At 41.0% G+C, this 14,867-nt stretch overlaps 1 protein-coding gene across 2 annotated transcripts in view; it reads right to left on the bottom strand.

Moving 5' to 3' along the window:
* The window catches only part of LOC130556835 (uncharacterized), a 20,022-nt gene extending 5,493 nt beyond the window's left edge, over window positions 1-14,529 (bottom strand). Inside the window, exons 1-2 of one of the 2 annotated variants that reach the window (XM_057338147.1) lie at window positions 14,438-14,529; window positions 12,593-12,955 (exon numbers count right to left, since the gene is read on the bottom strand). The gene's annotated coding sequence lies outside the window, so the exon portion shown is untranslated. Of the gene's footprint in view, window positions 1-11,188; window positions 11,537-12,592; window positions 12,956-14,437 lie in introns of those variants that run through there. The other variant, XR_008963249.1, reaches the window with a different exon arrangement.
* Window positions 14,530-14,867: the final 338 nt, after the last annotated feature.

Raw genomic sequence — 14,867 nt, 5'->3', positions numbered from 1 at the left:
ACGGGGTACCAAACAGAATTCACTCGGACCAGGGGCATAGCTTTGATGGAGAATTGTTGAGGCGTCTGTGTGACCTGTATGGCATTTCCAAAAGTAGGACCACTCCATACCATCCAGAGGGTAATGGTCAGTGTGAAAGATTCAATAGGATGTTGCATGATTTACTTCGCACCCTTCCAGCGGAACAGAAGCGAAAGTGGCCACGGCTGCTTCCCCAACTTCTCTTTGCTTACAACACCACAGTACACCAGTCGACACAACACTCCCCCTATGAACTGATGTTTGGACAGAAGCCCAAATTGCCAGTTGATCAGTTACTAGGCAAGAGTGATGAATTGGTAGAGGAACGTACATCAATAGATTGGGTCACTCAGCATCATGAATATTTAACCTCTATTTATGTTAGTGCCCGAAGACACTTGGAGGTGGCAGCCAAATGTCGCAGAGCTAATAGTCCAGAAGCAGCGCCTATACTATCTCCTGGCACGTTAGTATACTGTCGAAATCATTTTCAGGGTCGCCATAAGATTCAGGATGCGTGGAGTTCTACGGCGTATGAGATTATGACTTGTAAGGATGAAGTAGGGACGCTGTATAAGATAAGACCGTGGGGAACAGATGGCCCTATTAAAGTCGTGCATCGTTTTGAATTTAAGCTGGTCCCACACGGTATGAATAGGGTTCAACAATCTGTTACACGTACTTCCGTCCCCCCCCCCCCCTTAGTTCCCGAGGTGAACAGGAATTGGAGGATCCTGTAGTATTAGAACAGCCACAAATGGCTGTAGTTTATACTAGAGTTGGGGCTCAAGTTGATTCTAGCACCCGATTCGTAGGGGGTGGTGATAATTCACCTAGTATGACTACAGACTGTTCCCCTATGGAAAATATAGGAGTATCCATAGAGTCACAACCTGAGGAAGCTGTACAAGAGCAGGAGGTTGACTTTGCAAACTACGAGGGGACAGCAGATCGTTCAAGGGATCTGGGCAGTGGAGAGGTAGAAGTGCCTGGTCCTACTTTGAGGCATTCTATACGCGAGAGAGCAGGTCAACACTCAAACCCCTTTCACCTTCCTTGAGCTACAGCACAGAACGTTCTCCCCGACATAGCAGAGGTTAGTTCTGTGAGGACTCCGTTTAGGCCCTGGCAGCAGTGATTGATTTTATATTTTTTATGGCGCTCACCGGGACGGTGACATTAAAGGCAGGGGTGTATGTAGCCAAGTCAGTGGGGGGCGCTGTTGTACCTTGTCTTACTGGCGACACCTGTGGAACAAGAAAGGGTGATTTGCCTTTAAATATGTCACTTCCCAGGCGTGCTGTGATCGCATCGTTTGGTGTCTTCTTGGGTGTTGGTCGCTGGAAGAACGTGTCACGACTTTCGTGGTGGAAGAACCCAAGCGCAGGCAACGGCAGTGAAGGGGTTAACAGATATATTTACTTTAAACAAAACACAAAACAGAACAAAAACACCCACAATGGGGGAAAAACAGAACTAAGAAATATATATATATATAAAACAAAAGACTTCCCACAAGGGGGCAAAATGAAAACAAGACAAATAACTAAACTCAAGGAACTCGACACAACGTCTTAAACTAAAACAAGGCAGGATAAAACTAAAGCAAAAACACAAGACTCACAGTTCTCAAACAACACAGGACACAGGAACACGGGCGACGGCATGAACACATACACAATACACGAGCACAGGACAAAGAAACATGAGGGTAAATATAGGAACACAAACGAGGGATAACGACATGGGACAGGTGTGGGACATTAAACACTCAGGGAAACATAACGAGAGGAATGGGGCCAATGACAAGACACTGGAGAGAACGTATATTATAGTCAAACGGACAACAATATGTTTCTCTCCACACATAACCAAAGACTTTGTCATGGCTCTGCTACAGGACCAAGAAAAACATGACTAAGGAAGCAGAGCCATGACAGATTGTGCGCTTTGTTCTGGGTGTGCATTTTGGAAATCGTTTCTGCCTGTGTTGGTGGATATTGAAAGACTGGTAAAGCACAGGTATGTGAGTTGAATGAGATTATGCGTCATACTTATTCTTTCCTTGGTTAATGGTATGTATGTATGTGTGGTTGGAACAGTACGGTTACTCATACTGATCGTGATTCGTAAGGGCTGAACAACTGATACAACACCCGGTATCTGATGCCGTATTCGAGTGCAGGGAACACTGAGATACGCGGCACGGAATGAATGAAACGTGTTGGTGATCCCTTTGAGTTCCAGGTGCAGCTGAAAGCTATTGGAAGGTATTTTGTTGTTTGTTTAATGATTTTAGCAATTGTTTAATGGTTATGAATTAAAATGTTGTAATTGTTTAAGAAAATGTAATATTGTATATCTTAAATCCTTGTTGCATGGGCCGATGTGTGGAGTATTTTTATTTAAGATTGTTCTTTTGTTTTGTAGAGTGCTTCTGTTGGTGGCTGGATTGATCACTGGTTTCCCTACCTTTATTTCTTTGAGATTTGGGTTTGTTTGTTCAGTTTGTTTCTTTGTTTATTCATTTTGTTGTTGGCTCCTGGACACATTATTGGTTTGGACTAGTAAATCAGAGGCAATTTGCTGTGTATAATATGGTTTACCGGCAATAGAGGGGGGGGAACTAATCACTCTCAAGTAGAGTTTGAGTTATTTTGCACTTAGGTTTGGTACTTGTTTTCTTTGCAGTGGGTTGTACTTTTTATTATTTTCTTTTGAGAGTGTCTGTACCCTCCTCATTTGACGTTATTGTATGTGCCAGCTTTGACCAGGTCCAGACTGATGTGAACACAAGAGAAACAACTTAATAAATATGTTGATTGTTTTATAGTACTGCTGGCCTTGAGTTTATTCATTTGTTTGGATAGCTGTGCGGGAACCCCTACTGGGATCTCCTACCCATAAAACTTGGAGTGGCGTAGTCATAAATAACTGAACTATATATATAGATAGATATATACACTCACCTAAATATTAGGAACACCATACTAATACGGTGTTTGACCCCCTTTCGCCTTCAGAACTGCCTTAATTCTACGTGGCATTGATTCAACAAGGTGCTGAAAGCATTCTTTAGAAATGTTGGCCCATATTGATAGGATAGCATCTTGCAGTTGATGGAGATTTGTGGGATGCACATCCAGGGCACGAAGCTCCCGTTCCACCACATCCCAAAGATGTTCTATCGGGTTGAGATCTGGTGACTGTGGGGGCCATTCTAGTACAGTGAACTCATTGTCATGTTCAAGAAACCAATTTGAAATGATTCGAGCTTTGTGACATGGTGCATTATCCTGCTGGAAGTAGCCATTAGAGGATGGGTACATGGTGGTCATAAAGGGATGGACATGGTCAGAAACAATGCTCAGGTAGGCCGTGGCATTTAAACGATGCCCAATTGGCACTAAGGGGCCTAAAGTGTGCCAAGAAAACATCCCCCACACCATTACACCACCACCACCAGCCTGCACAGTGGTAACAAGGCATGATGGATCCATGTTCTCATTCTGTTTACGCCAAATTCTGACTCTACCATTTGAATGTCTCAACAGAAATCGAGACTCATCAGACCAGGCAACATTTTTCCAGTCTTCAACTGTCCAATTTTGGTGAGCTCGTGCAAATTGTAGCCTCTTTTTCCTATTTGTAGTGGAGATGAGTGGTACCCGGTGGGGTCTTCTGCTGTTGTAGCCCATCTGCCTCAAGGTTGTGCGTGTTGTGGCTTCACAAATGCTTTGCTGCATACCTCGGTTGTAACGAGTGGTTATTTCAGTCAAAGTTGCTCTTCTATCAGCTTGAATCAGTCGGCCCATTCTCCTCTGACCTCTAGCATCAACAAGGCATTTTCGCCCACAGGACTGCCGCATACTGGATGTTTTTCCCTTTTCACACCATTCTTTGTAAACCCTAGAAATGGTTGTGCGTGAAAATCCCAGTAACTGAGCAGATTGTGAAATACTCAGACCGGCCCGTCTGGCACCAACAACCATGCCACGCTCAAAATTGCTTAAATCACCTTTCTTTCCCATTCTGACATTCAGTTTGGAGTTCAGGAGATTGTCTTGACCAGGACCACACCCCTAAATGCATTGAAGCAACTGCCATGTGATTGGTTGATTAGATAATTGCATTAATGAGAAATTGAACAGGTGTTCCTAATAATCCTTTAGGTGAGTGTATACATGTGTATGTGTATGTATATAAAAAGGTTACATTTGGCGCAGTCGGCAGGATCTTGACTTAAAGGCTGTATTACTATTAAAGCATTTCTGTGCCTGTGTTTTCGTTTTGTTTGTGTTTTTTTGGTGTAAGGAGGGAAAACAGTTGTCAAGTACTTCCGTCGTTGATCATCGTGGTCAGGTTTGAAAAGAACTACATATTTTTTTATTTTATTATTATTATTTTTTTCAGCAATGACCTTGTTTAATTGAAAATAAAACACAAGTAGTACGGGTTTGCTTATACTATACAGAGAGAGACAAAAAGTGACAAAAGTGACAAACCATAGTGACAAACCATGAAACAAGTTCAACCTTGCAAACGTGTAGCCAAAACAATAATGTAGTGCTTTTAACCCATATCAGACGTGCATGTTTATTTGGCAACTGGTCGTGCGCTACCGCAACATTCTGCTTTTACAGTAAAAACAGTCAAGAATGCAAATGATAAAAGCCATAAGCATTTGTAAAACTAGGCCCTTACAAGACCAGCAGAATCATTCTTATCATAATAAATCACACTTATGAGTAAACAAAGCCACCTGATCATATTATAATGCTTAAATTTTTTTAAAAAGCTTAAATGTGTACATTAAAAAGGCAAAACAAATTGATCTTCAGACCAGATTAATATTTAACACTGCGTTGGACGGGAGTGGACGGAGTCACGAGCGCAGTATGTGTGTGTAAGGTGTGGTGACCTCTGCCCTCTGACGAGTCTGTCCCACAGGGGTCTTTGAAGGAGTGCGTGATGGGAACAGAGAGCGAAAGAACCTCTGTTTCTTTGGAGTACGGTTCTCAGCGTAAGCTGCCGCCACTGCTGCTCTGCGTCCTCTCTTCTTGCAGGAGCCGGGTGTCACGGGAGGCTGGGGCGGCAGCGTGCCCTTCAGCTGCGCCAGTGTCTCATCTTTCCTGCGCAGGTCTGCTTTAACCAGCTGCAGGCTGGTGTGCAGCTCCACCAACATTTGGTCCTGTTTGGCGAGTTTACTGTCTGCAGATGCGAGCGCGTGATGCAGCTTCTCGCCGTCTGTGTTGCGTCAGCACGCTCTCTCTCCGGACTGCAGCTTAACACCCAACATCTGTAACTCCATCCTCAACTGCTTCAGGTTCCTTTGACCCTCCTCTAGTTTCCTCTCAGCAGTAATCGTCACTGTGTTGGTGGTGCCAGAGAAAGAAGGATTTTCTTGGAAGCGCTTCAGTTCGAGTGTTTTCAGCCGCAGTTCAGTTTGCTTGAGGTCCAGCTCGGCTTTACCCTGATCCAGCTCGGCTTTACCCTGATCCAGCTCGGCTTTACCCTGATCGGTTGTACTTTTGAGTAAATTTGGAAAAAACGTCTGTTACAACCAGGACATTTTCCTGTCCATTACTAGCTTTATCCAAGAGCGTGAAACCAATTGCAAGAATCTCTAAGGGTCTGCTGGCTAGTAAACTCCCCGCAAATGTTCTCACCTTGGGCTGTGAGGCCTTAGCGACAGTACAACGTTCGCACTCGGTGCACCATTTCTTAACGTCTTGCCACATGTTAGGCCAATAACACCTTTGACGAATAAGATCTGTAGTACGCTCTACTCCCTGATGACCGTGATTATCATGGAGACTAATGAGTACTTCTACTTGGAGCCCCTTCGGCAGTACTAACTGCCAAACCAAGTCTCTAGAAGGCGGAATTTGGACTACCCTATACAAAACTCCATCCGCCTCTCGAATCCGGGGCCACTGCTTTACCAACTGTTGGACATCTCTTGGCAAGCACCTCAACTCTGCGACTGTTGGACGCTCCCCTTGCCCCCAAAACTGTAAAAAAACTTTAATGCATGGATCTACAATCTGCAATGCCCTCAAATCAGCCTTACTACGGACAGAGACAGCATCTACAGTTAATGAATCTACTACTTGTGGCCTCTCCTGTGATAACATTAACTTGGGGACAGTGAGGGCCAAGTGGCAATTGAGGTAACAGGTGTTACCTCAATTGCCACTTGGCCCTCAGAGTATGCCGGAAGCCTCGAAAGTGCATCTGCATTACGATTTGCAGTGCCTGGGCGATACCTGATCTCATAGTTAAACAAAGCAAGCTGGGAAACCCAACGCTGTTCAACTGCCCCCAATTTTGCAGAGTCAAGGTAGCGCAACGGGTTATTATCAGTGTAGACAGTCACCTTATTTCCCAGTAGATAATCTTGAAATTTTTCTGTCAAGGCCCATTTAAGAGCCAAGAGCTCCAGCTTCATCGCGCTATAGTTAGTCATGTTCCTCTCGCTTGGTCGCAGCCCACGACTAGCAAACGCGATCGGCCTTCGTAGTCCCCCCTGCTCTTGTGACAATACTGCACCCAACCCTAAATGGCTTGCATCGGTCTCTAGAATAAATGGCAGAGTAAAATCGGCATACCCTAAAACCGGAGCCTGAATCAGGCGTTCCTTCAATTCCACGAATGACTTTTCACATACATCATCCCATTGCTGTCCAAAGGAGTGGTGCTTGTTACCTACAGTACGCTTCCGACTGCCTTGTAAAGCACCAACTAGTTTGTGCAACGGAGCCGCTAATTTAGCGAACCCTTCCACGAACCGACGGTAGTATGATGCAAATCCTAGAAATGACCGCAGTTCATTAACAGAGCTAGGCCTACTCCATTCAGAAACAGCACGGATCTTCTCCGGATCTGTGGCTACACCAGCAGCTGATATCACATGGCCCAAATATCCAACTTTTGTTTGAAAGAACTGACACTTCTTTAACTTCACCTTCAAATTATGCGTCCGAAGCCGACTCAGCACCATCTTCAAACGTTCAAGATGTTGATCAAAAGTTCTAGAAAAGATTACAATGTCGTCTAGATATAACAAAAGGGCATGGAGGCTCTGATCGCCAAAAATACGTTCCATGAGACGTTGGAAAGTGCTTGGGGCGTTATACAACCCAAAGGGCATGCGATTAAACTCGAATAACCCAAAAGGGGTACAAAACGCTGTCTTCTCCCTGTCCTGTGGGGCAACGGAAACCTGGTTATATCCACTAGCCAGATCTAATGTACTAAACCACCTAGCCCCGCTAAGCGCATCCATAGTCTCCTCTATTCGAGGCAAGGGAAAAGCGTCCTTACGAGTTTTCGCATTAAGCTGCCGGTAGTCTACACACAAACGAATAGACCCATCTTTCTTCTGGACCACAACTATAGTTGAGGCATACGGACTACAACTGGGCTTCGCTATATCGCGCTCCACCAATTCTCGAATATGACTCTTTACCAAATCATATTGAGAAGGAGGGAGCCGACGATAACGCTGGCGCACGGGTACATCATCTAATAGAGGAATAGTATGCTGGAGTAGCTCAGTACAGCCCAACTCTCCCTTACTTTGGTAAAATACGTTCGAAAACTCCTCTAATAGTGCTCGAGCTTGTTGATGTTCCTGACCAGACAACTCAGACCAAGTCAACTGAGAAATATCACACTTGTGTTTGCTCTCTACCTCAACTGACTGAATAAATGCTACCTCCTCCACATCTTCCTGTTGTACCTGAAACTCAATAGATGGAGTCGCGAGAGATGACTGAACAATATGTAATTCCCCCAAAATAGTCTTTGGCCCAAGCCAACGATCCTGGTTACCTACATTAATAACTGGTACCTTTACCACCCCACCGGCGACAGATAAACAGGCAGAGGGGACAAGAAGGTCCACTGGCAAACGGCCTTCCACAAATGACACTGGTTCCAAAAAACAAGTGTCATATGTAGCGCCGGACTTGCAAGTTGCTGGGACCAATTTCATAGCTCCTGCTGTAATACGGACAGATGGACCCCTTTGCACTCGAGCTAGACCCACGTAACCAGTGTCCAATGAACGTTCCCAAAATTGGCACTCTGAAAAGGCCCTCTGCCATACTTTCCCTACATGTTGTATGGGGGGCGAGTTAAAAAGCATGGTCCCATGCTCCAAAAACAACTCCTGATAACAACTACTAATAACATTCATCCGCAAAAGACCAGGGACCTTTTCTCTTCTTATCTGGTCTAACTTGTTGATGGGCGTGTGGTTCACTGTTTACTGTTTGTTTACAGGTAAGAGCGTTTCACAACACACACGTGACACAACACGAGAAAACATGAGCTTTGTTCAAAAATGTGTATTTCATTTAAAGGTACAGTGCGGGATGTTTTGTATGATCTATTAACAGAAATGCAATATAACATACAAACATACTGTGTCTTTAGATGTGTATAAAAACCTTACGTAATGAAAAGTTATGTTTTTATTACCTTAGAATAAACAAGTTGTATCTACATAGGGAGCGGGCCTATCTACATCGAATTTGTTATGTTGCGCAGCCATGTTTTGTACAGTAAGTGTAATGATGTGTGTTTTCTTTCAGCAAATCTTTGTGTCTTTTATTTTGAAAGTGTTTTAGGAAATTAATTAATTTCTGAATTTTATGTTTTTTTATATAAATTTCATGCAGACGGTTATTTTCTTTATATGGTACAAGGAAAGTTGTGCGTTTTCTAAAAAGAAGTTATATTTACATGTAAGTGATGTCACTGAAGTGCGCCATTGCGCTCTACTCTCTCTCTCAGTTCAGCCGGTGACTAGAGAGAGTCATGTACGGTTCTGCCTTGCTCTGTAACTATGTCGAAGATATGTTATATATAGGGGAAATATGAGTCAATATTGATTACGAATATGTTGAAAAGAGAGATTGTGTTCAAATACATGATTCCTTGTTAATAATATAGCGTAGTCACAGAGTTTATGAACGTGTGGCCTAAACGTGTTTGGTTGTTATGGCGGCCTGCGCGCAAATTTAGAGCGCGAGTTTATAATGTTGTTATCGGTTCAATATACTTAATATCGGTGGATTGTATCTTTGAAAATGTTATTTGTCATGTTTAATGTGAAATGGGTGCGTGCAATTTTTATTTTACCCTGATATTGTGTCTAATTAGCCTTAACGGTTACTCCGAATTTATGAACTTGCAGTATTGTGTTAATGGAGGATGGGGATTTATTTGTTTTGTCTCATACATTCCTTAGCTGACAGACCATTGATCTGAGGATGTGTGTGTGTGTCCCGTGTCTTCTGTTTAAATAAACTGCAGGTATGTTACCAGAAAACCACTATACGATCACATGACACAGAGATATTTGATAAACATGATCATATATTAGCATATATTGGGTTAATTGTATGGTTGTCATTTAATTTTTTGTTAAATATGTTTTTTTGTGAATTATGGTTAATGCAACACTGGAAAATAAGATTCTTATGCAAACTTGGGTTTTGCAGTATTTAAGAACTCTCTCTCTCAGTTCAGCCGGTGACTAGAGAGAGTCAGCTGACAGACCATTGATCTGAGGATGTGTGTGTGTGTCCCGTGTCTTCTGTTTAAATAAACTGCAGATGTGATCCACCAAAAAGCTCGGAGTCGGTGATTTATATTTGGGGCTGGGTGAAATCCGCTACATAAGCTCTAACGGACAGACAGCTCTACAGAGCGCGTTTCGTATATGTTGGTCTTCGTGTGTGTTTTTAGACGTTTTTAGACACCTAACTGCCTATATCTCTGTCAGATCAAACGCTTTGAACAGCGTTGCTATTTACGATTAGCTAACTTTAGTTACTTCACTACTCTCAGCGTGTACTAGATAGCACGCAAGAAATATATCTAATTATAGAATTGTAACAGTAACTTTCGCAATAGAATACATGTTAAATGATTAATTATGTTAATATATTGCCTTACCTTTGCAAACAAACATCATTGTTTGTATCACTGCTATCCGCTGTCTCAGTAGACAACATCTATTTTTACTGTTGCGGCCACCGTCGTAATTCGAAAGGGAGGGGTGGGAAAATGACTCAGAGATTCATTGCAAAACTATAATACAACGTTAGTGGCCGCTGATTTTCAAGAACTGCGCCTTTAAGAGAGCACTGCAGATGTTCTAGATCATCTTAGGAAATGCTCTGAGTTTAGTTAATGCTTTAATTTGACATGGTCTATTATTCTAAATAAGTTGTGTAAACTACATTGACATCAGGACTAGATGAAATTTACAGAAATGCTTGTCTCTTCTGTGTGTCTATTCTTTAGTCTCTCTAGTATATTGCAAAGATATCTGTTTATGATAATTAAAAATATTGATTAAAATGTAATATTAAAATATTGGCGTTAATATTAATTTTATGTAGTAGGCCTATATAATCAGATACAAAGTAACTAAGTAACTAGCTACTTGAGTAGTTTTTTCATTGCATACTTTTTTACTTTTACTCAAGTAATTTTTAAAATAGTGACTTTTACTTTTACTTGAGTAACAATTTCTCTAGTTACTTGTACTTTTACTTGAGTAAAGATTTTGGCTACTCTACCCACCTCTGATCTCGCCATTCAGGAAAAACGGGATCAGTGGAGGCTCGCGGTGCGGAGCCAGGCGCGCGCGTGTATAAACAAGTCATTAGACTATGCCGTCTCACCACCGTCTAATCTGTTTCGCCATAGTTTCAAAACGAACTGAAAATATTTTTACACTTTTCATAATAACACAACGATAACGTTGTTTGAGGATCTGATTCTGCAATGCATGCATCTGTCACTTAATCAGACCCCCGCGTCGCGTGCTCACATACACACAGGCGCGAACAGTGGTGCGGTGTTTACAGACTTTTTTCCTTCAGAGAGAGAGATAGCGACTAGCGTTATTTTGGATAAACCTTAACTTTAAGTACGGGGAAAATGTTTCTCTGCGTCTTTTCCGTTCAGTGAGTGGCAGAAGCAGCACATTCATAACAAAACAGCATCTTAAAGTAACGTGTAAGTGAATTAATAAATGATTAAAAAACAGCGTTTTCAACCTGTCATTGTTACTGTTATGATTATAAACATTTGTCTGTAATTATAGTTTTATGTCTGACAACAGAAACATTAAATATGTGAACGACTTTATTGGGTATTCAGTTCAGTTCAGAGAGTAAACGCATGTACATAGTGATGATGTCACAAACATGCTAATTGACACGTAACATCAACCTTGGACCATAGTGACAGGTGAAAATAGATTATGACATATTATGATATCATAGATTATGATAGCCTAGTGAAAATGTCTATCGCCACCTCTGCCGCAAACCTCTTCGTCGCTCCGTCATACTGCCATCTAGTGGTAGGCCGTAGTTTATGCACGGTTGTGCGTTGATCTGAAGTTGTTTGTGTGTGGATTGTCCAACACAAAACCGCGTAAAGAACGTCTCAAAATCCGAATGCACAGAACAGGATGAATGGACGCGCGCTGCAGGATACACAAATGCACAACTTCTCATTGGTATGCGCAAAATGATTATACATGAACACAAAATGAAACATTGTATTCACAAATCTGTCTCTATTCGTACAAATCGCCTCATGTTTATTCAAATCTAAATGTCACAGATTCAATTCATTAGGCATTTGTTTGTGAATAGTAAAATACAAGTGTAACTTGTATCACGTTCACGGATGACTGTGCATGCATTTGTTAATCAAATTTGAGATTAATTTCATCCCATAGATGCACGTCAGTCAGCAGAGACTCGCGGTACGGTGGACACACATGCGAGTATAAAAGTGCAACAGAAAAATCGGCTTGGAATCGGCGAAACGTGAGACTGACCGGCCGGCCACCGGTCGGGCCGATCATACGAAAAACCGGCCGATTCCGGTCTCTGGCCGGTCAATCGGTGCACCTCTAGTCAAAACTCTGTTGTGAAAATACACAACAGTAGACTTGCTAAAGAATCAGAATCAGAAATACTTTGCGCCTTGAAAAGGGGAGATATATAAAAAAACGCCCAGACAAAGCTTTTTCTCTGGTGGTATAAATAATGTAACAATTTACTGTTTTTAAACATTAAAATAATATACACACTTTTTTTCCATAGTTCTTCAACAGGTATGCAAACAATGACATCATGTCTCACTTTTTTCTCCTCAACGGGTACAGTCAAACACAACAGGTAAGTATCCACAAAAGTATTCAGCTAATCAACAAACAATGCTCAAAATATCAAAATCAATTGCACTGGCAATAAACCCATAAATACACTGCTTAACAATGACAATTTGTCCCCCCTCCTCGTCAATTCCCTGCCTTCTTCATCACAGTTACTTTATACATTGCATGCCACATACATAACCGAATTTAGCTAGCTGCTGAACAATATCCAATTAGCAATTAGCATTAGTCTAAAAAACGAAATATAATACTGAAAACACTCGACATGTCAACAAAACATAAACAGAACATCTTCCCAAACACATATCAAGCTTATTTAAAAACCTCGAAAGCATAAACACTCATTCAAAGTACCTGGAAAAGGGAGATGTATATAACCATAACCATAAGTTCCCGCCTCCTCAGCACAAGCTGACCGATAAATCTAACACACCAAGAGAGGCGGGACTTAAGGCAGAACAGCCAATCATCAGCCGGTCACACTCAAAGTCGGTGTCATGTTTGAGAGGGAGGGGAGAGGAGGCAGCAGCAGCGAGCGCAGACACAGAGCGGCCACAGAAATGGAGGAGTGACTGCTGTATTCAAAACTGCGGAAAAACTGCAGAAAAAGTGCGGGTGTTGAACCCTCTCACCGGGAAAAGTGTGGTCCCCACGGGTGCGACGCCCCTGCACTTAACACACATTCCTGCAATACTGTGGTGGTAACCAACCCCAGCACTAAAGAAGAGGGGTGATAGAGTTACCGTCAATTGGAATTCAACTAAATGTAAGACTACACAACATAACACAATCACATGGAAATTTGAAGACATGGCTATTTCATGTGAATTTATATGATCTTATCCGTATGTTTTTTTTAGTAGCGTACAGTCTGTTTTTGCACCAGTTATGGTTAGTTTTGGGGTGGGGCCTCATTATTGCTTTATTAATCATATGCTTTTGTATGATTCACATCCTAATTGACTACGTCATAAAATACTTTTTTTCTGTGACATCAGTACATGCTACTTGATTTAAGAATTCTTGAGAAAGCTTGAGACATCTTTACGTTCACATGCCTAGAGTATGTTGCAAGACAACAATAAAGAGTCCAATTAAAGTCTAAATATTATGCAAATTAATAATTATATAAATGGTCAATAAATAAAAGTAATATAGGTAGATTGACACAGTTTAATTTAGGTTACATTTATTACCATTTATTTATTTAGCTGACATCCCTATTAGTTAATGTATAAAAATAAATATACATAGGCCTAACAAATAAAAAACAAAAACTAGAATAAATACAATGGCAACATTAACAACAACAATACATAACATAATTATATAAATAGTCAATAAAATAAAAATTAGTGGCAGAAAGTAAGTTGCAGGTAGACTGACACAGTTTAATTTAAGTTATTCTTTTTACATATTTTTATTTATTTGTTTATTATTTTATTTATTTATTTTTGCTGTCATCACTTTTAGGTAATGTAAAAACATAAACACATAAAAAAACATAAACACTAGTATAAATGCAATGGCAACATTAAGAACAACACATAACATAATTATATAAATAGTCAAGAAAATAAAAAAGTAAGTTGCAGGTAAACTGACATTTTTTTACATAATTGTATTTATTTGTTTATTCTTTTATTCAGTTATTTTTGCTGACATCCCTGTCAAACCTAGAATTTAGTACAACAACAACATTAACAACAAAAACATGCAACATCATTATACAAATTAAAAGTTAGTGACAAAAAGTAGCTAAATTGCAGATAGATTGACACATTTTAAGATATAATATTTTTTTGCATATTTTTATGTATTTGTTTGATTGTTTAAATATTTCTTTTTGCAGACATCACTATTCGATAATGTAAAACATAAATTACTAAAAACAAAAAAACTAGAATTACATTTAATAGCAACAACAACAGCTTAATGAAAAAACGCAACATATCATTCAAAGAGTAAAGCGAGGCTATGAATTCAGCTATCTTTCAGATCGGGAGGCCTCCACTTCAGATTAGATTGTAATATGGGACAGGACGGCCTTACTGATGGAATTTCAGAGTCCATTAAAGCAGAACCAATGGAAGGATTGGACCAGGCATTAAACGATCCGAATCCAGAATGGAGAGGCTGTATCAGCCACATCTGTTAAGAGCATTATTGGATTAGAACAATATGGTAGAAGAGGCATACCGGCAAAAGAGGAGATCAATCAATACAGGTGATTTTTTTCTCTTGGAGCAAGTGCTCGGACATGCGGTAATATATCTGCTCTCTGTACTCTGTGTTCTGCCCTCCGCTTGAGCATTCGGATCCATCTCTGAGTATGCCCCGCCCACTTTTGCACATTCTCCAGCAGTTCTCTTTGCTGGAGTGAGCAGGGTCGGCTCTAATATGGAGAAATTTGAGAAGCTGTCCATGTTATCATTGCTGTTGAGGGTGTTCCAGCCACTGTCAGTGTACTATATTCAACCCTGATTTATGGCTATTATCATATGCAGCCTGCAGAAAAGAGGATGCTGTGGAAACCGTGCTGGGGATTTGACTTTAACATCACCTTGTCTTTCAGAAGAATGCCACGCTAGTGTTGCTGTATATGAGATTTAAAAGCTTTTCATTGTAT

This window comes from Triplophysa rosa, linkage group LG7, assembly GCF_024868665.1.
Source record: "Triplophysa rosa linkage group LG7, Trosa_1v2, whole genome shotgun sequence".
Classification (NCBI taxonomy): Eukaryota; Metazoa; Chordata; class Actinopteri; order Cypriniformes; family Nemacheilidae; genus Triplophysa; species Triplophysa rosa.
Note: the sequence above shows the minus strand (reverse complement) of the source record. Positions and strands in the feature narration are given on the sequence as shown.